Raw genomic sequence first — 26479 nt, forward strand, 5'->3', positions numbered from 1 at the left:
TTGATTTCTGCTGAAAATGTGCCCAAATTGCGTTTGATTTCTGCTGAAATGTGGCCCAAATTGCTTTTGATTTCTGCTGAAAATGTGCCCTAATTGCGTTTGATTTCTGCTGAAATGTGGCCCAAATTGCGTTTGATTTCTGCTGAAATGTGGGCCAAATTGCGTTTGATTTCTGCTGAAATGTGGGCCAAATTGCGTTTGTTTTCTGCTGAAATGTTGCACAAATTGCGTTTTATTTTCTGGTGTCTGGGGTAACTGTTGCTGCATTTATTATTTAATGGTCATATTTGGCTATATTTGCTGTGCTATGGTTAAGCTCCGCCTATACAATGTCATGGCCACGCCCAATCACTCCCACATCAATTTTTCCCTGCAAACAGCCCACCTCAATCCGCCCTCCCGCTCCACCCACATGTCATGGCCACGCCCACTTACGCGGGATAGCCACACCCATTTTTTGCCGCAGGATAGGGCCTCTTACTTCAGTCCGCTTGGGGCCACAAAAACCTTAGCTGCACCCCTGGATAGCATGCAGAAGAAGAAGTCCCCTCTGCCATCCCGTCTCGTTCTTTTATATGAACATCAAAGAGTTAAATTCTGACATCACCCGAGCCATACCCCTAAGCCTACAATTGGCAGGCATGGGCATGTGACCCACATCCTCATCTAGTGTGCCAGTGCTTTATGCCCTAGAAGATGCACGGAATGCAATGTTTTCCAAATATCGTCTCTGTTTACCTTTTCGTAGTCTGAATGTCGGGACATTTAGACCTAATAACTGATTATGTGTCCTTCTAGAGGAACATGCTTCTTGTAAGTGACTTCATAATTTCTCTCTGAGAAACTCTGCTTAAAGAGACCCTGAATCTCAAGTCTTTACTAGATTTTAGTACCTGAAGGCCTAGAATTCAAGTATACTTACATTCTAACAGCCCCCCTGAAATGACTTGAGATGCAGGTTTCTCCATTAGGGTTCAGACGGCACTTATGAGCCTGTTTTTGTTATGTTTCACCCTTCCATGCTAGTTTCCAAACACACTCTCTGACTCTGCTCTAGGTGAATGCCCCTGGGAGAGAGAGCAAGACCTCTTGTCTCTCTGGGAATGCCCTTCTTCTAAGTCCTCATTCCATTCTCCGCTCAGCATTCTCATCACAGGCGTATCCCTTACATACTCCACTTGACCATGGAAAAGTGAAACTTGTTTGTACCCAAAGCGATGGAGCAGTGCTAGGGGTCTTCTAAAAAAAACACCTTTATACAATCAGCTCCATCCCATAGGTACCGCTGAAACCTTGTATTATGTGGCTTAGCTTGAAAATATAGACTTGTGGGATTGTGTACTTGACACCAATACTCTAACCATGTTTATTTGTTTGCGTAATTTTAAACACAAACTCACCTGTTTAATGATGCATATGATTGTAATCCCCATCACTACGACCAGTGGGTGCAGGAAAAAGGTTTGAACTGCGGAGGCCCAGTCTGAGTGCCCCTGGAATATCGCCAGAAACCTTCTCCACCAGGTCAGACTGGGACTCACCTTTTTAACAAAGTGTTGTCTTGTGTCAAAACCTGTACTCATTTAGCCCATGGTGTGTTATCTCTCAGTATGGGCACTTCTTGTGGAGCTTTGAACTTTAGAGTTTTCTTAACAATTTGAGGAATAACGTAGTCAAACCTTGACGACTGAATCCATATGAGATCTCCGCTCACACAGTACGTCCCCCTCGTAAGATCAAACTTGTCTGAACAATTGTGAAAATGTACAATTAATGTGTCCGTGGACATCATGTTTAAAAAGCAAACTTTTCCTTCAGCCACTGGAAATATTGGTTTGGCTTCAGGGCGGGACTTTTGAATGGCCGCTGTGCATTCGGTGCTATTAAGCCATCAGACTTCATCACTAAATCGGACTTGTCCTGGCAAACACAGGTACTTATCTGAAAATTGCCAGCATGATGACAAGTTCACTTGTTTCACTTCTTCGTCGAACACCACAAAATGTTGACCTCTCAGGTCATGGTGTAAGACATGCGTGGATGAAACAGGTGTCCCCAGGGACACCACTGGAAAAACTACCTGGGTATTTCCATCAGTTGGAACCAAGAAAGTAGTGGTGCATAAAGAACTGTCGGACCCGGTCCACCTGTTCACCCATGCATCTCTGTGTATCCATACAAAAGATCCCTCCCCAGGAAAATCGATAAATCTCTCTTTGTCTAGTCTCAGTTGTAAAGGAATTTTACCTTCTGATAAGGCTTGAGCGATTATCTTGAAATCTGCCGTTAACTCAGTCTGCATGGATAGACATGCTATTTCCCATGCAGCACCCTTACCATGTGCAATCATCTTTTTGAGAATTGGTTGAATGTGCCTTTGAGTGTACCCCTGAACCTTACAGGCGTTGTGCGTTAGCTGTTCCAAAACAATGTTCAGATGATGCTGGGTACCCACATTCTGCTGTCCCATCACCCTTTTATCATAGAGAGTCCCCGGGGTGCTACCCGATGTATACAAGGATTCTACCTCTCTACTCCAACATTACATGCTAACCCTTGTGGCCCTCCCCAGAAGAATACGGTTGGTACTCTCTCTTCAGGGAAATTGATTAGCATATCAATGACAAACGCTATTCCCAACTGTCCTGATTGGACCTTTGCCCCCCTTATGTTCTGAAGCAAAATACGTACCTTCGGTCGGGAAGAATATACTCTCGGCAATCTTTCTATTACCTGGTCACTTAACCATCTAACATGAGGATAAGTGGCTGAATATGGACTGTGTAGTATTTTCTCATATTGTGACCCGTGTAGTGAGGATGATCCCCTTTTATGGAATCGCTCTCCCCACCCTCTTTGTCACCTGAAAATGTGTCTGGATCTCGATTTTTACTTCTCGTCCCAAGAACCAAAACCCTTCTGCTTTCCAGCCTTTACGTGTGTATAGTTGTCTCAGAGACACCCTCTGTTGGTTGCTCCAGAGTGTGATATTGTTTCCTGCTTCTCTCCTGGAGGAGAAGTGACGCTTACTGCTCGTTCTTCTCCTGTCTAGAACCATCTCACTCCGGAGAACTAAGACAAGGTAATCCTGTACCACACACTTCACCTTTTGCATGTACCAATTGTAGTGCAATGTACCTTTTAACCAGACTTTGGATTGGTGTCTGGGCTGGGAGAGCATGACATACAGGAGTAGCCTTGAGCTTCCCATTAATATCATTCTTCCAGCATACCTGACCCTTAATACCTTTTACCACCATCGTGCCATGAAATTGGCTTCCCTCTGGTACCAATGATCCTTTTCTCCTACCCGACTTGGTGCGTACTGACCAATCTGAGGTAGTGCAAAAGGATCAGTACCTTTTTCTCCAAACATGAACATGCTTGGGCCTTGTGTTCTCATTAACCCCTCATTGTCCATGAGGATGTTTTGTCTTCTCCTCGGTCTCCTAGGACGACATGGCAACCTATGATCACCTTTACTAGACTTTAGTACCTGAGGCCTAGAATTCAAGTATACTTACATTCTAACAGTGTGCAGATTGCAATGTAGGGATAAATACAGCAGACGAGCATCCCCGCTTCTATGGGCGGGCCAGGCGTACGACCGCCCTGAGCGCAGTGAGAGGGGGGCACAGTGATGGAGGGGGAAGCCGCAGCCACACTGAGACTCAGCCACATGGAGGGGAGACGACTTCTCCCACCCTCTACCAGGGCCCCCCTCCATGCTTCCCCCTCCTCTGCAGAGTATGTGGGCAGCAGGAAGTCTCACCTTCCTCCCCACTCCAATCACTGCTCACATGCCGCTGATCTCCTCCGTCTGCATAGCCGCTGGTACACACTCTAATTCCTGTTTAGCAGGAAGTAGAGCATGTGTTAGCGGCTATGCAGACGGAGGAAATTAGCAGCAAGTAAGTAGCAATTAGAGCAGGGAGTGAGGTGAATTGCGCATACGAGGCTTCCTGCTGTGCGCATATTCTGGGGAGGGGAGCCCCAGGGGGAGGGAGGGAGAAGTCGGGCTCCACTCCACATGGCTGAGTCTCAGTGTTGCTGCGGCTCCCCTCTCCATCACCTATATGGGGGGAAACTAAAGATAGCTAACCTTTACTGGCTGCACCTATACCTAGCTACCTATACCAAAGGCACCTCTAGCTATCTACCTATACTGAAAGCATCTATACCTAGCTAACCTATACTGCCTGCACCTATACCTAACTACCTATATTGAAGGCACTTTTTCCAAGCTACCTATACTGAAGGCACCTATACCTAGCTACCTATACTGAAGGCATTTATACCTAACTAACCTATACTGCCTGCATGTATACCTAGCTACCATACTTAAGGCACCTATACCTAGCTAACCTATACTGTCTATACTGGCGGCACCCATACCTAGCTAACACTATACTGGTGGCACCTATACCTAGATAACCTACACTAGGAGCACCTATAGTTAGTTATCTAAACTAAGGGCACCTACAGCTGGCTACCTATACTGGGGACACCTATGCCTAGCTACCTATACTGGGCGCTCCCATACCTGACTACCTATACTGGGGGCATAGTATGGGATTGTGGGGCCACGGGGAAGGAGGGTGCAATTTTCACACCCTTGCCCTGGGTGCAATTTGGCCTAGAAACTGCCCAGTAGACGAGTTACTGAGTCCATATGGAGGTGGAGAAGAGCACATGAGGAGGGGGGCCCTGCCAAATAGACTTACAATTTACAAGTATAAAAAACAGCAAGTGTATGTGGAATGACATAACTTACCAGAAAATACACCAGCAATATCCCAGAAAACACCACAAACCTAACTAATCTAACTAGCTAAATGCACAATGTATAGAACTATATATATACAGTACTAGTGGACCTAAGCCCGTTACAATAACGGGCTCTAGGCCACCCTCACCACCCCCCTTCCGCCCGTCACCGCCGACAGCCGCATGTCACCGCGCATGTGTGTGCACGCCCGCAAGCGCACCCGCACAACCACGCGTGGACCCGTCCGCATGTGAACCAGCGCACGAACACGCCCGCCCCCTGGCCCCATCCTCCTGCTCTAAAGTCCACCCACGTGCAGCGCAGTACGCAAAAGCATGGACACAGGGACAGCAGGAGGAGGACGCAGCGACCTAGGGGTTTTATTAGGTAGGATATAAGAATGCACAGTACAGAATCATCAAACAGTAATAAAGTTAAAGGACCAAAACCAAACAATTGCCCAGCGAACAGCTCCTGGAGGACATCGGCCTTTCACCAACTCGCCTTAGCGGTGAACAGTACACACCGTTTTTACTTCATGGAGACCACTGAAGGGCTGTACTAGGGATTGATGGTAATGCCAATTTCCGATTCCACAGAAATACCGTTTTCTGCAAATGCCTATTTACGCTACCGCTTTATACCAACGGTATTCTGCGGATTTCCGCTTTCCGCCAATTTCCACCAAAATTTCCGCCTACCACACACAATTACCACGCACCACAAATACTGATTCCCTGACTGGCTTATTTACACCGAGTCTTCTGATCTTTGTACCACGCTACAAATCCTGATTTTCTGATTGGTTTATTTATTGTGAGTCTTCTGATTGGCTTAAAACTAACAAATATCGGTAATGTGTATTTTCCGATGAAGTTTCCGCCGAAATCCGCTTACTGCACAATGATTTCCGCATTCCGCTTTCCGATGCGGAAATGCGATTTCAGATTGCAAATGCACAAATTTCAATTCCGCGGAATCAGAATCAGCATCCCTAAGCTGCACTATGACATCATTACTGCGCTGCAGCGCACAACGCTGGATACGGACTTCCCTTCTCACCTCAGCTGTATTTTCCAGCAAATTCAGTTCGGTAAACTGCAAATTTAATGACATCATGAATTTGGGAGGGCTGGAAAAGCAAACAAAGGCTGTCACCGCAATCAATAAGTAAATTGATGACTAATGCCGGGAATATATGCAAATGTCGTCACTTACATACGCACCGTTATTGAACCGTTCCCCACTAAAGCGGCTGCTCCAATTACAGTTAAGGCGCTGGAGCAATGGCGTGATAACCATTGTCTGAGAATTAATTGTCTTGTTCCACACATAACTTCTCACCTTACCAATCATTATGTTTTCAGCACATGCTTCATTATCTGCTTTCCATTTGCAAATTCATAGCTGCGCAGAATTTTGAATAGATCGAAATACATTAAGAGCCTGTTTAATTTAGTCCCGCTTGTTTATGGGCTAGAAAGCGAGTTTTGCAGAAATTCAATTACGCAGCGCGCTTTGTAAGTGTATAAGAGGAAAAGCACTTCAGCTTGTTCACATTTAAAGCCTCAGTTCAGGGCGGCTCATGGTTTTTTAATGCATTGTGGGTGGAATGCATCATAATTTTTCAATCTGCAAACTTTTGTGTATTGCACATGAACCATTTTTTGTAGTTTTCATTTTTTTTATTACTTGTCTAGCTGAATTTGTAAAACGTTCTTCCTGTGCCAGAGACAGATGCTACTTGCCTGAGGGAACAGAAAATCTGTAAGGCCAGGTCAAATCAAATCAAATCTAGCTTTATTGGCACGACCAAGATTTATACAGGCATTGCCAAAGCAGGAGGGAAAATGGGGGAAATGGAACAGGGTGGGGTGGGGGTACAATGAGTAAGCAGTTCATGGACATTTTTAGGTTTATAGTTCATTTATGCTCCTCTTAGTCGGTGGCATGCTGTGACGTGTGACAGGTTCACACTACACCGTGTAAGCGGCATGGTAAGCGCATCTGCTCAGGAAGCTCTAGCACCCGGGTGCGCTGGTGTCGTTCACACTGGCTCCTGTGTTTGGGTCGCCACCCATCTGCTGGTACTTTTGAAGCTTTTCTCATCGTCAGCGACATCCCCACTCACAGGGGGGTAACTAGACTTCATAGGGCTGCAAAAATGATAGCATAGGGCAGGCTTGGTCCCAGAACCACATGCGGGTCACGTGATTGGTAGCCAGCGAATGGCAGCAGGGAGTGTTCTGCTGTGAAGCAGCGTCTGGAAGCAGGAAAAAATGACACACGCTCCTGCTACACGCTAGCCTGCATGGCGGGAGGAGGTGGTAGCTGGGACTTTTTTTTAAGCGAACAGGTGATTTTTGCTAAATGGCTTTCCATCAAGGGATCACAGAACTCTTAGAAACGAACATTCCGCACAGAACACAAATGTGGCACTATGCAATTTTCTTGCGATCTTCCAATTAAAAATTTTTACTTGCTTTTTTTATTGACAGAAATTGCAACAGCAATTGCACAGTGGAGACCACCTGAATGAATGATAATCGTGTTGCAATGTGCACAGTGTATTTAGAAAAAAAATCAAGCTTCTGGCAAGTTTGCAATATGGATTACAATTTCATGTATAAAAGGTGACTTTGCTCCAGGCCCCATAGCAGCCGCTATAACTGTTATGCCTTTTGCTATTTCCTTAGGTTTGTCTATAACATAGGCTAGTGTTAGGTGCTGCATTCCAGCGTGGGATCACAGAGGACAAATAGTTTTGTGGTCTATCACAGCTTTCCTGCCTGGGGCTGTGATACATGAACAAGCCTACAGACAGCAGCACGTTTAAGATCTACACTTACAATGCTCATTTCACTGAAACTTTACAACTCGTCTTGGCAGAGAGCAATAGCAGATAATAAACAAGTGGAAATAGACCCTCTCAACCTATCATTATTAATACAATGCATTTACTTAGTGCTTATACACTTTCTGCATCATATTATGGAGTACAAGGAACAATTCATATCTCTAAGGACTCAGACACACTATAAGCGCTTTTTTGAGAGCTTTTTGGCCATTAGAGCTTTCTAAAAAATCCTATTGACTTAAATTAACCCCCTCCCGAACGCCTAACATTGATTGTCAGTGGGAGGGTAGATGCTACAGGATCGCCTAATGCAGTTTGGCGTCAGGTCCTGTAGGCGGAGATCAGCACATCCCCGCTGACTTACAGCCTGACAGCCGCGATCGGAGCTGGCAGGCTGTTAGGAAAAGTCGTTTTTTTTTTCATTTGTACAGCTCTGTGATCATCTAACGCAGCGCTGTACTGGGGCTCACAATCTAATCCCTCTCATAGCCTGATGCCTATGAGAGGTGATCACGGTGATTTGATGGGGGGGGGGGGAGGTGGGAGGGAGGGATGGATATATTTCAAAAACATGCCGAACAAGAGTAAAGGGATGTGTGCTCTGACCAGTCATCACCTGACTTAAATACTGACTGCCTCAAGTCAACTGACTAATTAAAATGGCACAGCGTTTGCATGTTGCATTCGCTTACCAGAATATGCAGGATCTGGAGCTACCTCCCTGCTGTTCGCTGCAGGAGTTGGCCCACGTAAAACACTTTGCATCTCAACAGGGGTACCGCGTGGGGGACTCCTTGTACCCCCAAGAAATGGAGGCAGTGCAGACAACCCCACAAAGCAACCACTACTCAAGGGTGCCCCTCGGGAGGGGTAGTAAGAGAACATGGCTGGTAGAACGCCCCGATGTGGCCGACGTCCAGGGGGGACCACCCATGCTGCCCCCCCCCAAAAAATAGATTCCCTACCTTTGCAAATTTTACTTACCTGTTGGTGCAAATTGCGCTCACAATGTGGCCATCAGAGCTCTCAGAAAGCTCTGATGGCCAAAAACTCCTCAGAATAGGGCTTAGGGCCCATTCACACTTGCAAAAGCAAAGCGATTAGCGCAGTAAAATCACTGAACACTCTCACGTTTCAGAGGGATCGCGATGAATGAGGTGAACTTGCAGTGAGGTGAATGGAAGCGCTCATCTCATTGCCATGGCCGTATTTACCATAAGTCAATGTAGGCATGTGCCTACAGGCGTCTGATGATGGAAAGGCGGCTCACTCCCCTCTCCTAGTGCCTCTCTCCCTCCTTCCCTATGCAGAGTCCTGATGAGAGTGTAAATGAGAGGTTATTCACCCTCACTCTTGGCATTCCACTGAAGAGATCTGCCTTCAGCCAGAAACACCTCTAACTACTTAATATTGAGGGTACTTCCTGCTACCTAGTACTAAGGGGCACTTCTAGCTACCTATGACGGGCAAGAAAAGTAAGAGTGAAGTGACAGCTAGTAAAGCCAGCACACTTGCGGTGCGGTTCGGGGGTTTGTAGTTTCATGAAGAGTGAAGTTTAAGGTGCCAGGACATCTGTGCCTATAGGCTCCTGTGAGGTAAATCCGGGCCTGCTCAATGCATTTAACACTGACTGCCAGCTATTGTGCGAATGCCATGGTCAGTCGAATTTTCTGAGAATCTGCCTGTAGCATCCAGCCGTGGTTGCGTTTGCAGTTCCGTGTACCCCTAGGGACTCAAAACATGACAACAGAATGAAGGAAAAAGAGAATAACTGCAAAATGAGCCGCAGCCAGCCATCCGCCTGAACCAGCTCTTAGTTGTGGTGTGGACAATGTGTATCGTAGTCATAATCTGATAATTTTGTCAGAGACTAGGGTCAGTATTTGGAAAGTGAAGACAAATACTGACCCTAGACGAAAATGCAGACAAGATGCAAGCAAAACCTGGAAGAAAGTACAAACTGTGGGCAGATAATCTCCAGGCCTGGAATTCAACCTGGGACTCCAACACTGGAGGAAAAAATGGTAAATACAATGCCACTGTTATGGTATTGTAGGGCTCATTGTATTTTCACACTGTTAACGCACGACTCCAGTTTAATGAACCATTGTGGTGTGATTGAAGAATAATCGAATCACAATGTGGGCCATTGTGATTCGTCTATTCTTCAATCACACCACAATGGTTCATTCACTTTTTCTACTGAGTTTTCTCCGTAGTGATATTTTCAAACTTGTTGTCAATAAAATGCTTTTTTAAAGCGGACCCAAACCAAACATTTTTTTTTATTAAAAATATTTAATTGCACTACTCTAACACATACAAAGATAAATAAACACTCCTTCAAACCTATGAGCATTTCAGTGTATGCTTTTCACCCTTCTCTTTTCATAACTAGGGTTATACTGGGGGCAGCCATTAGCAATTCCTCCATTGCTACTCCACTAGTTTGCCGGATTTTGTCCCGGCAATTTGAAAGGAAGGGGGGGGGGGGGGGGTCCTTCAATAAATGTAAAATATTTTATATTTGTCATCATGCAGCTGAAAAAAGGCTGCTATTTATTATTATAATTTAGAAAATCGATTTTATTTCTGAAATCATGTATTTTTAATTTGGGTCCACTTTAAGTTAGCCAATAAATGGTATCATCCTGACTCAAAACATCTTGCTTTTACTGATGGCTAACACAGTACAATATTCTACTGTTAATAAAATGCCTTTTAAATTACCACCAAGCAAGAAATACTTAAAACAGTTTTGATAGTACTTTTCCACCTACTTTTTGGTACTTTTTCAATTGCAAAAAAGCTGAAAGGTTATTTTAAACAGAAGAAAAATCATCTCCTAGGAGAAAACTCAGGAGAAAAAGTTACCGTAATTGCAAATGAGCCAATGTTCTCTTCATACTGTCAAATGAGCCTTAACCACTTGAGGACCAGAAGTTTATACCCCCCTAGTGACCAGGAGATTTTTTTTTACAATTCAGCACTTCATAGCTTGAACGGTTTATTGCCATACAATTTAGCACCCAAATGAATTTTACCCCCTTTTCTTCTCACAAATAAAGCTTTCTTTTGGTGGTCTCTGATTGCTGCTGCATTTTTTTTTTTATTAATAAAAAAAGACCTTATTTAAAAAAAAAATTGAATTTCCCTCCCTCCCCCCTAAATTGCCCCTAGACTACATTACATACACCATGATACATACATAGACATATGTCTATGGCAGGGATTAGATTGTGAGCCCTTCCGTGGGATAGTTAAGTGACAAGGCTGTCCCCTGTGCAGCATATACAGGAGTTGGACAAAATAATGGAAACACCTTGAAAATCAACAAAATATATTTTAATACAGTCCACCTTTTGTGGCAATTACAGCCTCAATTCTCAGAGGTATCGATTCAAATTGTGAATTGTTTCCAAAGAAATTTTAGCCCCTTCTTCTGTTAACCACTTCGCCATATCTGGACGCATATATCCGTCCAGATAGGCAGTGGTGCTGCAGCCGTGTGGTGCGCGCGATCGGGCGCGCGCCCGCGCGCGCTCCCGCTGCTTCCCGCTGCCCCCCCGATCAGTGAATGGGAATATAATTCCCATTCACCGATCTAAGTCCCCGGCAGAAATACCAACGCTTTCTCATCAGAGAGCGTGGTATTTATGCCCCCAGGAAACTTCTTCTCTTCATTTTAGTTCCTAGATGCGACATCGTTCGCATCTAGGAATTTTTTGAATGTGGCCATCTTGTGGCCAAATAGTAAACTGCACCCACATACCTGTATTGAATAAAAAAATACATTATATTACATCTAAAATTGGCTATTTACCTCCCAAACTAAAATTCCCCTAATACATTTTTGTATTAAAAAAAAAAAAAAAAAAACTACAATGAAAAAAAAAAAAACTACATAAATAGTTACCTAAGGGTCTGAACTTTTTAAATATACATGTCAAGAGAGTATCTTATTAAATTTTTTAAAATTATAAGCTTGTAAATAGTGATGGACGCAAATTGAAAAAATGAACCTTTATTTCTAAATAAAATATCGGCGCCATAAATTGTGATAGGGACGTAATTTAAATGGTGTAATAAGCGGGACAAATGGGCACATAAAATGCATGGGTTTTAATTACTGTAGCATGTATTAATTTTAAACTATAATGGCCAAAAACTGAGAAATAATGATTTTTTTCCATTTCTATCTTAATCTTCCTGTTAAAATGTATTTACAGTAAAGTGGCTCTTAGCAAAATGTACTACCTAAAGAAAGCCTAATTAGTGGCGGAAAAAATGAGATATAGATCAATTAATTTTGATAAGTAGCGATAAAGTTATTAGCGAATGAATGGGAGGTGAACATTGCTCGGATGCATAAGATTTTCGAAGCTGTAGGCTGAAGTGGTTAACCTCCTTGCCGGTCCAATTCCTGCCGACAAGGGGCCAGCGCAGCACTTTTTTTTAAATTTTTATTTCTTCAAATCATGTAGCTACATGATAGCCGCTGAGCGGCGGCATCCCCCCACCCACTCCGATCGCCTCTGGTGATCAGAGTATGCAGGGGCTTTCCCGGTCGCCATGACGACGGGGCGGGATGACGTCACCGACGTCATGGACGTTGGGACATCAGAGGGAATCCCGATCCACCCCTCAGCGCTGCCTGGCACTGATTGGCCAAGCTGCGCAGGGGTCGGGGGGGGGGGGGTGGCTTGGCGCGGCGGGTAGGGGCAAAAAAAAATTAACATATGTCAAGTTTTGGTTGCTTAATACATGTTCAAAGATTATGATGCCAAAATGTTAGATGTTTCCATTATTTTGTCCAACCCCTGTATTTACCCAGAATATAAAAAACACAACCAGCCAGCCGCGATCGCGGGCTGGCAGGCTGATCACTGCGGCTGGCTCTGTTTATTAACAGGCGCTGGCGCGAGCTCCCATCTAATCTCACTCCTCGTGAGATCATGCCATATGGCATTAGGCAGCAGCAGAGTGGTTTTAAAGGACACCTGAGGTGAGAGGGATATGGAGGCTGCCATATTTATTTCCTTTTAAACAATACCAGTTGCCTGGCTGTTCTGTTGAGCTCTTTGCCTGCAGCAGTGTCTGAATCACACACCTGAAACAAGCATACAGCTAATCCAGTCAGATTTCAGTCAGAAACATCTGACCTGCTGCATGCTTGTTCAGGGCGTATGGCTAAAAGTATTAGAGGCAGAATATCAACAGGACAGCCAGGAAATCTGCATTGTTTAAAAGAAAATAAATATGGCAGCCTCCATATCCTTCTCAGTTCAAGTGTCCTTTAAGATGATAATTATGCTATTTTATTGATATTTTTTTTTTATTTTTCCGATGAGTCTTTGAAATGGAACCAGCATGCCCAAGTTCTCTCGTAAATATCAGGGTTTTTTTTGGGCAGTCAACTCTTACTTTCTTTGGATATGATCCATTCCCTTTTCCTTGCTTTTTTCTGATGTTCTGCTTATTGCATTATAACTGTAATGTAATATTTTCTTGGTTGGAGAGAGCGAGGAGTGGAGGTGGGATCACACACTACTATCACTGCAAGTCTCATTGTTATCTGCATCTGGTAAGCTCCTACTCCTCTGATTTCCCAGCAGGCCCGCTCCCTGCAGCTAGGCAGCCACAGAAAACTCATAACTAAATCAGCTCGTCCCTAGATCAGCACTTTCAGCTGTTTATCTGATCTGCTTATTGTTGAATAGAAGAGATATCTGGAATTTTGCCCGGTGGCAACAGAACACTGGTGCTAGCAGGAAATAAAGGAAAAGCTGTGAAATCCCATAGCAAAAGTGCAAAAATAGCAAAAGTGGAAAGTCAAATTCAAAGACCAGTGCCCAACCTTACCATGGGTGGCGCTACATTGGTGCACACAGGACACCTCCCCCCCCCCCCCCCCCCGAGAATCACTGTACGCCCCCTGAGTGCCCCCAGCTTCCAACAGTAACAAACAGCTAACTGTTTCCAGACTCCAGCAACGTACAATGAACAGGATGGGGTCTGTAAAAAAACAAGTATCTTATCTTTATTTGCCATAAATAGATCACAATCCTTACAAGATCCCTTGTAATTAATGTATCTGGATGACACTTATATTTGCATAATAATCTCTCTACCTCCTTTTGATTGTATCTTCTAACAGTGTCAGTCAACAGGTATAGAGACTAAAGAAGGCTAAAGGTAGCCATACACTGGTCGATTTGCCATCAGATTCGACCAACAGACAGATCCCTATCTGATCGAATCTGATCAGAGAGGAATCGTATGGCTACCTTTACTGCAAACAGATTGTGAACCGATTTCAGCCTGAAACCGTTCACAATCTGTTGTGGTGGTGCTGCTGCTGCTCCCCCCATCCCGCATACATTACCTGCTCCGCCGGCGCGACTCCCGGGTCTCCGCTCTTCTTCTCCGCTCTGGTCTGGTCTCCGGCATGCTTCCCTTCTTCCTGTCTGGGGGAAGTTTAAACAGTAGAGCGCCCTCTACTGTTTAAACTTCCAGCCGGGACAGGAAGCAGGGAAGCATGTCGGAGACCAGACCAGAGCGGAGAAGAAGAGCGGAGACCCGGGAGTCGCGCCGGCGGAGCAGGTAATGTATTGCAGCTCTATTGCGTCGGTCGTCGGGCACTCGAACGCCGCTAGCGATGCGCTCTTTACCCGCGGGCGATCGACAGTTATTTTCCGCATTGTGCGATCGACGGGATCGGACGGAATGGATCGAAATTCGGCGTGTAGCGCGAACGATTGGCAGCAGATCCGATCCCAGTGATCGAATCTGCTGTCGAAACGGCGGCAAATTCGGGCCAGTGTATGGCCAGCTTTACACCAGAAAATACACATAAGCAGGGTTCCTCTCCTCCCCTTCCCATTAGTTCCCCTAATAGCCCTAATACCTGCCTGCACCTATAAGAAAAAAACATTTACTCACCTGCAGAAGACTCCTCTCCCGGCCTCCCTCTAGCGCTAAGCAGCTCCCCCAATGATCTTCATGTAGCTACTCCGGCTGCAAAACTCCCGCGCTGACAGGCAGAGCAGGGCTACAGGAAAAGTGTGCCCTGAAACCCTACACTGGAGACACAAATAGTCTCCAGTGCAGGGCTTCAAATGCATTTTTCTCGTAGACCTGCTCTGCCTGCCGGAACACACAGACTCCGCAGGCTGCAAAAGTGAGCTTATGTGCTGCGGCCAGTGAACTGGGCAGAGCCGGATTAAGGCTAAATGGGGTCCTAAGCAAAGTAACTGATTTGGGCCCCCCCATCATGTCGTAATAGAATCAGAAGATGCAGCTGCACAGCAACATGCCGCACACACCGGGGCAGCTGAGCTACTGGTTGCTATGGGCAACAGCCCGCTTTCCTCTGTGGGTGCACAATGCAGGGAATAGCAGCGGCAAAATGCAGAGTGAGAGATGAATGGCTGGGACATTTGCACTCAGGGGCTGGGGCACCCCTGTTAAAGAGAAACTCCGACCAAGAATTGAACTTTATCCCAATCAGTAGCTGATACCCACTTTTACATGAAAAATATAATGATTTTCACAAACAGACCATCAGGGGGCGCTGTATGACTGAATTTGTGCTGAAACCCCTCCCACAAGAGGCTCTGGTACCGTACGGTACTCTGGGCAAACTGCCACAATGTAACAATGACACACACAGGAAATGGCTGTTTATAGCTGTCTGTTAAAGCCAGAACAGCTACATAATCTGCCCACAGTAACAATGTCACCATGTAATACATGTCAGAATGTGAATCTGGGAGAGGAAAGATTTTACAATGAGCAAACTCTGACTAAATCATGTATACATAATTATTGTAAAAATTAAGCACCCTTTTATATTAAATTATTTTCACTGGAGTTCCTCTTTAAGAGGGCGCCAGATATCACAGCAGCAGCACTTTCCCCCTGCATCTCCAGCCTGGCAATAGCAGAAAGTTCTGGACACCGCCAAACCGGAAGCCGTTCCCCAGACAGAATTACATAACCACCCCCGAACAACCGATTTCCTCACAAACTAGACAGCCACCATACAGCCTCCATCCCAGTGAATACGATAGTCCAGCAGAAGAAGGCAGCCGCAACGGGGGGAGAATGACAGCACCAGATGACTCACATTCACCTATTGCGATCCAAGCAATAGAGGTCCCGTCATCCGGAGCCCATCTGTCTCCTCTAGAGTGCTGCCGCTCTGTTACTACTACTACTATTACTACTTCCTACTTCCTGTCTGATCTGAGAATCAGGAAGTTCAGAGCGAGCGGCTGCACTGTAGAAGAGACAGATGGGTTTCAGATGACGGGATCTCTATCGCTTGGATCATGGATAGGTGAGTGAGCGTTTGCCATCTGTTAAAATCATTCTTGCTGCAGCTGTGGTTCTCTGTGGGAAGGGAGGGAGGAGTGGGCAGTGGCAGAGCGCACAGTAGCAGGAGGGGGACCTAGGAGGAGAGCCTGCCTCTGAACACAATCAGCAGCGCACGCCATCATTTGACAAGACAAATATCATTTATATCGCGCTTTTCTCCTGGCAGACTCAAAGCGCCAGAGCTGCAGCCACTAGGACGCGCCCTATAGGCAGTAGCAGTGTTAGAGAGACTTGCCTAAGGTCTCCTACTGAATAGGTGCTGGCTTACTGAACAGGCAGAGCTGAGATTCGAACCCTGGTCTCCTGTGTCAGAGGAAGAGCCCTTAAAGGGGCACTGTAGGGGGGTCGGGGAAAATGAGTTGAACTTACCCGGGGCTTCTAATGGTCCCCCGCAGACATCCTGTGCCCGCGCAGCCACTCCCCAATGCACCAGCCCCGCCTCCGGTTCACTTCTGGAATTTCAGACTTTAAAGTCTGAAATCCACTGTGCCTGCGTTGCCGTGTCCTCGTTCCTGCTGATGTCACCAGGAGCGTACTGTGCAGGCCCAGTATGGTCTGTGCCTGTGCAGTATGCTCCTGGTGACATCAGCGGGATCGAGGACATGGCAACGCAGGCGCAGTGGTTTTCAGACTTTAAAGTCTGAAATTCCAGAAGTGAACCGGAGACGGGGCCGGAGCATCGGTGAGTGGCTGCGCGGGCACAGGATGTCTGCGGGGGACCCTTAGAAGCCCTTGCTAAGTTCAACTCATTTTCCCCCGACCCCCCCTACAGTATCCCTTTAAAGGGACTCTGAGCAGTGCCTGTGGGTATGCCTTTAAGCATATCCACAACTAATGAATTACATCCTCACACCTACCAGCATGACGTTTGTAATTATATCCCCCTGGGTTCCTTATATTTCATTGCATTGTGCTGAATCGAGCTGCCGACTTTGGAGAAAAGTCGTCCCGTGTAATACAATGTAACTATGGAAAGATGCACATCATTTTGAAGCTCTCTTTCTCCTCTTTCCAATGATAGATAAACTGCCACCCTACGCCTTTTAGTTTTTGCTATTTTCGCGATCGAAATTGCCGCGACCGCGATTTCGATCGCGAAAATAGCGAAAACTAAAAGGCATAGGGCGGCGGTTTATATATCATTGGAAAGAGGAGAAAGAGCTTTAAAATGATATGCATCTTTCCATAGTTACTGCACTGCTCAGAGTCCCTTTAACCAGTCACCGCTGACAGGATGGCGAGGGCTGGTTTATGTGCTGATGGGCCCCTTTGACTCTGAAAAAAGACAGGTTCTAACAGGCACTGCAGTTACTTGGAGTTTATACAATGAACAAGCATTGAGTGAATCACAACATGTGAGCTTTCTGCATTCAAAAGTAGGTGCATAGGTCACAAGCAGTAAATTCTGTAGTGGCATAGATGAACATTTCTGAATGAGATAGATGTCCTACCATATCATAGGTGGGTACTTTTGAATGCAGAAAGCTCACATGTTGTGATTCACTCAATGCTTGGTCATTGAATAAACTCCAAGTAACTGCAGTGCCTGATAGAACCTGTCTTTTTTCTCATTGATTCATGTGCATGGATCCAGTTCCTTTGCATAGGATTCTTTTGCATAGGTTTGGAACCGTTCTGTTTTGTTCCGTTATACAGAAGATTGTTATTGCCAGTGTGAATGCGGCCTCATGAGTCTTTTTAAAAAAGAGGCCACTTTGTTTTTTTTGCTCTTCTGGTTTTAATATATGATCATTACAGGGCAGTGGAGACAGTTTCTGGTTAACTGGATCAGCTGCTTAAAGAGAAACCGTAGTAGCTGATACCCCCTTTCCCACGGGAAATATTTTCCTTTTCTTAAAGGGGAACTGAAGTAAGAGGTATACGGAGGCTGCCATATTTATTTCCTTTTAATCAATAATCAATACCTACCAGTTGCCTGGCAGCCCTGCTGGTCTATTTCTCTGCAGTAGTATCTGAATAACACCAGAAACAAGCATGCAGCTAGTCTTGTCAGATCTGACTTTAAAGTCTAAAACACCTGATCTGCTGCATGCTTGTTCAGGGGCTATAGCTAATAGTATTAGAGGCAGAGGATCATCAGGGCTGCCAGGCAACTGGTATTGATTAAAAGGAAATAAATATGGCAGCCTCCATATACCTCTTACTTCAGTTGTCCTTTAAACGGATCATCAGGGGACAATTTATAGCTGATATTGTGGTGAAACCCCACCTATAGTGGGATGTCAGGACCATGGTCCTGACAGTTTCCTGTCTGTGAACCTCATTGCATTGTGTGAAATAACAGCTGTTTACAGCTGGGTCCAACTGTCAAAAAGCAAGCAGCATCTCCTTCCACTGACATCACCTTCCAGCAGTAAAAATGTCACCATGTAGTAAATGTCAGAATGTAAATCAGGGAGAGGAAAGATTTTTTTCAATGGGAAAACACTGACTAAATCATTTTTACATAATTATTGTAAAAATGAAACACTTTTTTATTACATTATTTTCACTGGAGTTCCTCTTTAAAGCTGTGATTTGCTAGTTGCAAGCTAAGTAGTAGAATTTGTTTGTGAATTTTTTTGTATGCCAGGTCGGCTACTGCTACGGATGGAACATCAGGACACTGACAGAGGGCTGGTGCACACCGAGCGGCTTTTTGGGCGTTTTCAGATCCGCTTGCGGCTGCGGATCTGCTTGGTCAATGTATCTCAATGGGGTGGTGCACACCAGAGCGGCAGGCGTTTTGCAGAAACGAAAAATGCCTGGGTGAGGCATTTTTTGGATTGCGGATGCGTTTCTGCCTCAATGTTAAGTATAGGAAAAACGCAAACCGCTCTGAAAAACGGCACTTCAGAGCGGTTTTGCAGGCGTTTTTGTTACAGAAGCTGTTCAGTAACAGATTACTGTAACAATATATGAAATCTACTATACTGAAAACCGCAGCAGCAATCCGCAAAACGCTAGCAAAACGCCATAGAAAAATAAAAAAAAGCGTTTAAAAATCTGCTAGCATTTTGCGGATCTGCTAGCGGGTTTTGGTGTGCACCAGCCCAGAGAGTGGAGCTGTGGCGATGGACGCATAGGCTTCTAGGGGCTGGAGGAAGCCCCAGGTAAGTAAATCTTAATTTCTTTTATTTCGCTCATGTATCCTTTAAAGAACACCTGAACTGAGAGACTGACATACTTATTTCCTTTTTAACAGTGCCAGTTCCCTGGCTGTCCTGCTGACCCTCTGCATCTAATACTTTTTGCTGTAGACTCTGCACAAGCATGAAGATCAGATCAGAGCCGGCGAATGGCAGCAGCGAGTGTTGCTGTGAAGCAGCATCTGGAAGCGGGGAAAAATACACACGATCCTGCACACAGTTTTTGTGAGCGAACGGGGAGGTTTTTTTTACTAATTAGCTGCACTTGCTGTTGGGGAAGGGAGGAGGAGGGGGCCCCAAGGCCTCTGCCCCCCCCCCCCCCCGCGACGGCAGGGGTCACAAGGGTGATTGTTACGCCCATGGGCGGCATGACAGAAGGCTCTGGCTACAAGGGTTTTGCAAAGGACTCTGAGAGTGACCAAATTATTAGACCCTTTTAATCTAACACTGTGGGAGTGAGCGGGTGTGGTGCACTTGCAATAAATCGTTCAGGTGTCCAGGGCCCAGCTTGTGCAGGAATTTGAATGTAAATAAGCCAATCTTAAAATATACCCGAGACAATATGTGACACAATGAGATAAACATGTATGCACAGTGCAAAACATATTAATAACCAGTCTGTTTTTCTTGTTTTATTTTGCTGCTTGAAAGAGTTAATTTCTAGGCATGGAAGTGACAGCATCTTGTTGGTACCTTGTTGATAATACAGTAGCCTTCACTGATAAGCAAATTACAGCCATAAAAGTTTTCCTGGCAGAATACAACTTCGGAGGGCAGGGAGAGATAAAATACATGAACTATTTACCTTTTTCTAACTCTGGGACACTTAATATCCTGCCATTAATTACAGACAGTAAAACATTCAACCTACCTTGTAAATGTTTAAGTATAAAAGTAAACCATGGGTAACTTAAAAAAAGTCTTTTTTAGGAGTAGGAGGATAAATATAATTGTGTATCTCATCAGGTTATTTTCACCTTGAGCTCACTTTAAATAAAATTCTCCTTTTTATGGGTAGCCAGTAGAGATGTCGCGAACATAGAATTTTCTGCGAAAGCAAACTTCCGAAAAATGTTCGCGAACAGGCAAATCTGGCAAACCGTCATAGACTTCAATGGGCAGGCAAATTTTAAAACCTACAAAGACTGTTTCTGGCCACAAAAGTGATGGAAAACGTGTTTCAAAGGTTCTAACACCTGGACTGCGGCATGCCAGAGAGGGATCCATTCCAAAAGTCTCTCCAAAAATTATGGAGTTGACGCAAGGTCGGGTTTTCATCCCTAAAGGACAGGAATCACATTGTGCACAGCACTGGGTGTCAGTGGACTGTGAAATGTCTCACACAGAAAAAATGCAATAGTACTATCAGAATACAGTGAAATAATAATGCACTGGAGTGGTTTTGTGCCTACAACTTAATGAGGCAACAGCAGTAGTGTGCACATAGCTCTGGGTGTCAGTGGGCTGTGGAGTGGGCTGTGGAGTGTCACACAAAAAAAAAACACAGGAGACCGAGGTTAGGTACTAGCCCTCAATTGGACTGTTTGGGGTCCTTTTACAGCTAGTGAGGAACAAGGACACAGGCCTAGCTAATGCTTTCCCTATCTATCTGCAGCAAGTCTGACCCTGCTCTCACTAACAGTCAGCAGATAATTAATCCAATATGGCCATCTCAACTGCTTTTTGATAGGGGGGTGGGGGTCCAGGAAAGGGTGCTAGCTGATTGGCTGCCATGTGTCTGCTGACTGTGAGGTAAGGGGTAAAAGTTTAGCTCAATGATGATGTATAGGGGGCGAATCGAACACGCTAAATTTTCGCTGTTCGCGGCGAATGCGAACAGCTGATGTTCGCAGACCACTGCTCGCCGGAGAACAGTTCGGGCCATCTCTAGTAGCCAGTAGAGTAAGTGAAGGATTGGTGTTCTGTGGGTTGACTATAATACAGTACTGTGATCCAATGACCGCCTTGTGGGCTGGAGAAGAGGTGTGTGTGTGAATTATTATTATTATTATTTATATAGCGCCAGCATCTTCCGCAGCGCTGTACAGAGTATATTGTCTTGTCACTGTTCCTCAGAGAAGCTCACAATCTAGTCCCTACCATAGTCATATGTCCTATGTGTATGTATCATGTAGTGTATGTATCATAGTCTAGGGCCAATTTAGGGAAAAGCCAATTTACTTATCTGTATGTTTTGGGGATGTGGGAGGAAACAGAGTGCCCAGAGGAAACCCACGCAGACACAGGGAGAACATACAAACTCCTTGCAGATGTTGACCTGGCTGGGATTCGAACTGGAGACCCAGCACTCGCAAGGCCAGAGCGGTAACCACTACACCGCCATGCTGCCGTCAATTGTTCCTTTGTGATAAAAACTGGTTCTAGATAGAAAATTCCACCTGCAGAAGATGGAATTTGATGGACTGGTGTCTTTTTTTTCAGATGTATTAGCTGTGTAATGTGACTGTATAAAGGATAATAGCTCAGGGTTGTAAGTCATCTCAGTAACTAGAAGAATGCAGCACATCATTGCCACGCATTTATGGAAAGCAGAGGCATCAATTATTGATACTTTCCCAGCGAATGAGAAAAGTACGGCCACTAACTGCCGACAGTCTCTTTGAAATGTAAAATGATTTCTCCATTACTTAATTTCAAAGGCGATGTTCATAGGAAATGATGCAGTTTGTATATAATAAAATTGCTTAGAATAATGTGGACAGTGTGAAATACGCTCAGAATTCTTTGTTGCTGAAAACTCGGGTCTATTTTCCAGTCTGCGCTGCAATTGAGGCTGAACGCGCTATAAAACATACATGTTCATTCAAAGCCCACATGCAGCGAGTTAGGAAAAAAGCGATCCATTACAATGCAGAGATGTGAACTGGCCCATAGAACTGCAACGCTATGTCAGCTGCAAGCGGCCGGCACATAAACTGGAGCATCTGACCAGACATGGATTAAGGCCCCCTTGCGGCCTTTTTGGTAATCTGAAGTAGAGAGCGGTCAGAGACCCACTAGGTCCTAGGCACCTGCCTAGGTTGCCTAATGGATTATACTGCTCTGTGTCTGACAGGCAGTTAGGTACACAGGGCAACGGCAACAACACATACATTACTGAATCCATGGAATTTCATGTTTATCTGAGCTTATTGGCAGCAAGATATGCCACTATGCATGTATGTAGATCCTGACTAAAGACATCTTTATCTATTTTATAGCATTATTTCAGAGTCCCAGGTTACTACCCCAGTATTAAAGAGTACCTGAGATATAAGGATATAAAATTTTTATACATACATGGGGTTTACTCCAGCCCCCTCCACACCGATAGCTCCCCCCGGCCCCTACGTCATCCTCCTCTGCCTCCTTGTTTGCCCGGTAGAAGCCCCATTAGCTTGGTTGAGGCATACTGCGCATGCACAGTACTACTGCGCAGTCTCAGAATGCTCTCAGCTGCGCAAGTGAGACGGGGGTGCGCCGGGCGAACTTCGTCTTCGCAGACTGGCCCCCACTGGGCAAGCTAACAGGGCTTCTACCTGGCAAATTTGCTGCATTTCATATATGTGAGTAATGTACGTGCATTTCATATGTGTCAGAATTTAACATGTGTAGCATGTTATGTTTGCAGCCTTTTCCGTTTGCTGCATTGCATGTGTTTGAAGTAACGTTTGCCTCGTTGCATGTGTCGGGACAATCATTTGCTGCATTTCATTTGTCGGGGGTAATGTTTGCTTCATTGCATGTGTTGAGGGTAATGTTGTTGCATTTCATGTGTCGTAGGTAATTGTTATAGCATTTCTTGCGTAGGAGGTAAAGGTTGCTGCATAGTGGCTGCATTTGCTAATTTGGGATTATTGTTGTAGCATTTGGCATATGTTTACTAAATAGTATGCTGATAAATAGCATCACACAGATTCTGCAGATTTATCGTCTGCACCTCTATGATGCAAATCTCCCATTTCACCTGCTCTGCCCATGTCATGGCCACGCCCATTTTTTTGCTGTGGTATGCGGCCTTCCTCCCTCTGCCTTCCCATCCCAGGTTGGTCCTGAAAAATCTGGTCAGTGTGAGTCAGAGTCTATGGCTAAAAGTATGAAGCTCATTAGGACAGCCAATATATCTGCATTGTTTAAAGAGAAATAAAAAAGTCAGCCTCGGTATCCCTCTCACTTCAGCCGCGCTTTAACAGGACATTTACCACAAGGAACGCTCAGTGTCTGAGAGTGGTCTCCCAGTAATTATACCTCTCAACTTTTTCACATTTAAGGCACGCCCCTGCCACACCCCTAGTCATGTATACCTCCAAGGAATCATAAGCAAAAGACATAGTTTTATAATTCAAACTACACAGGTCCTTTCTATCATCATTCATTTTCTTTCATAATAACATTTGAAAATAAGAAAAATATTAATGTAAAAGAAGGTAATAAAGTCAATAAAACACATTTTTTAGTAGAAAAATACATATATTTATTCTGTAGGTCAATCTTGAAAAAGTGACAAATGAGGAAGAAAAAGGGACAGAAGGGATTTGGTTCCCAGAGAGAGACTGTTCCCTCCGAGAAACGGACAGGTAGGAGCTATGCAGTAATACAGTCAGAGATAGCAAGAAGTTTGAATCATTATGATACTATTTACGGTATTGCAAACAAACAGTCAAAGAAAAAAATTCCCTGTTCTAACTAGCCAGGCTAAAGACAAAAGAAATACCGAGAGCCCAATATAGTGTAGTATGCAAAACAAAGGGTTGGAAATGAAAAGTATATAATGTATATACTCACAAACGTGGGTTACCTCCTAGGTAACCACTGTATAGGCAGGTGAGGAGATTAGACCTGTCCTCACTCAGGATTAAAAGTCGCTATCTGTAGATAAGGAAATAAGGGGCAACACCCCTCCACCAGAGGTGGATATTGATAATGTAAGAGTGAACAGAGGCGCCAGCAGGATAAAAGGTTCTAAAAGGCTTAAAATCCCTCAGGAGGTGGTGGTGGACTCGCCTTCCCGAAGCAGACAAGATACCGTCAGTTTTATGACAAAAGGTTTATTAATATACTCCAAAATAAACAGTGCAACGCGTTTCACTGTCTCAGAGGCGCTATTCGTGACCTTGAGACTATACTGTGTACTCCTATCTGTTAATTGCCTGAGGAAGCGGGAACATACCCGTGAAACGCGTTGCACTGTTTGTTTTGGAGTATATTAATAAACCTGTTGTCATAAAACTGACGGTATCTTGTCTGCTTCGGGAAGGCGAGTCCACCACCACCTCCTGAGGGATTTTAAGCCTTTTAGAACCTTTTATCCTGCTGGCGCCTCCGTTCACTCTTACATTAGCCAGGCTAAAGTCACTTATGCAAAAAATGACAGGTGTTATGCTTTTTGTTGGTGCACTTTGGAGCTGCTTCTCACTAGGTGGATTCCAGGTACAGGTAGCCCCCGGTTAATGAACGAGATAGGGACTGTAGGTTCGTTCTTAACCTGAATCCATTCTTAAGTCAGAATGCTATGCAGTTTCTGCATCCTGTGCCTCCTATGTGCTCCCCTTTGCCTCCAGTGCCCCCCTCTGTGCCTGTTTATCCTCCCTCTATGCTGGTTTGCCAACCCGTTCCTCTGTTTGTCCCCCCATGTGCCTCTGTTTGTCTCCCCCTTAGTGCCTCTGTTTGCCCCCCACTGTGCCTCCATTAGTCCCTCTTCTGTGCCACCATTTGTCCCCCCCCCCTCCTGTGCCTCTGTTTGCCCCTTCTGTGTCTCTGCCCCCTCTGTGCTTCCTGTTTGTCCGGTGCCGTGCCTCTGTATGCCCCCCATGTGCCGCTGTTTGTAACCCCCCCGAGCAGAGCTGGACTCACCACCGAACGAGTCCAACGCCTTCTGTCCTCCTCTCGCCACATCCAGCTCCCTCTAGCCGCGTACAGCACCACTTCCTGACTATCATGCGTCACATGACATACAGGAAGCAATGCTGTACGCGGCTAGAGGGAAGCTGGATACGGCGAGAGGAGGACAGAAGGCGTTGGACTCGTTCGGAGGTGAGTCTAATGCTGTTGCTGGATGCGCTGGCACTTGGGGGAAGTTTGAAGCCACATCTTCAAACTTCACCCACGTGGAAAAATGACGTCATCACGACGGGATCAAACCATTTGTATCGGCGGGTCTTTCGTAAGTCAGGCTTTCGTAACCCGAGGATTACCTGTACTGAAGTGTATAGAGAAAACAAAAAAGAAGCGCTCCAATAGGGCATTCAAATTTTTAATGAGGATACTGTAACGATCGTTGTAGCACAGAGAGGATCTGATTACCGGTGATCTGCAGTATCACTGGGAATACAGATATATACCAGAATATAGATGTTCTGCAGTATCACCGATAAGCCGATATACAAGCTAACCTCTGGACACCTAAGCAGAGTGTTCGGTGCAAACAGTCGTAATGAGAGGACTGGGCCTCAAAACAGTAAGGAGTACTGCCCAATTCCTTCTGGACTCTCCCGGAGGGAGGAGTCAGGCTGAGAGAAGGAACGACAGAACGAGAGTGACACTCAAGAGGGAGTGTCACTATTAGGACTGGGAACCGCCTCTAACAGTAAGGTCGGTTCTCGAGGTCGGACAAGCCAGGTCATAAACACACGGACAAATAAAGTACAGATTCAGAAGGCAGAGGCGAAGTCTGAAGTACAGGCAGGGTTCGGCAACAGGGTATCAGAAATATCGAGGTACAAAATCAGAAGGCAGATGCAGAGTCTAAGGACGAGCCGGGATTCGGCAACAGAGTATCAGAAAGACAAAGTACAGGATCAGAATTCAGGAGAATGGTCAGGCAGGCAGAAGGTCATAACAGATAATCACAATCAAACTAGTACTTTAAACTATCAACAAATCTAGCTAAGTGTAGGATTACAGCTCCAGCTGGTCCCGGCACACTTTCGGATCTGACTCAGGTCTGCGTGCTACCACGTAATGATCGCAACGCCAGACAACCAGCAACTGAACAGCCAGCAGTATATATACACAGCCACTCTCCAGCCCCTCCCTAAGTGCTGGACCAATGAGAGGGCTCAGAATTGTCAGCTGACCAGCTTGGTCAGCTGACCTACTTCTGGCTGCTATATAAGCTTTGCCTCTGTGCGTGTCACTCTGAATCTTGGAGGACTATCAGTCCCAGCCACACCAGTACTGCCTTGCAATGTATCCAGTGAACCGAGCGTGGGAGCCGCCTCTAATGCGGATTCCGCCGCTTCCAATGCGGATTTCGCCATTCCCAAAGCGGATTCCGCCGTTCCCAATGCGGATTCCGCCGCTCTGCCTATGCGGCATGCGGCGGTT

The sequence above is a fragment of the Hyperolius riggenbachi genome, chromosome 2, assembly GCF_040937935.1.
Source record: "Hyperolius riggenbachi isolate aHypRig1 chromosome 2, aHypRig1.pri, whole genome shotgun sequence".
Lineage (NCBI taxonomy): Eukaryota > Metazoa > Chordata > Amphibia > Anura > Hyperoliidae > Hyperolius > Hyperolius riggenbachi.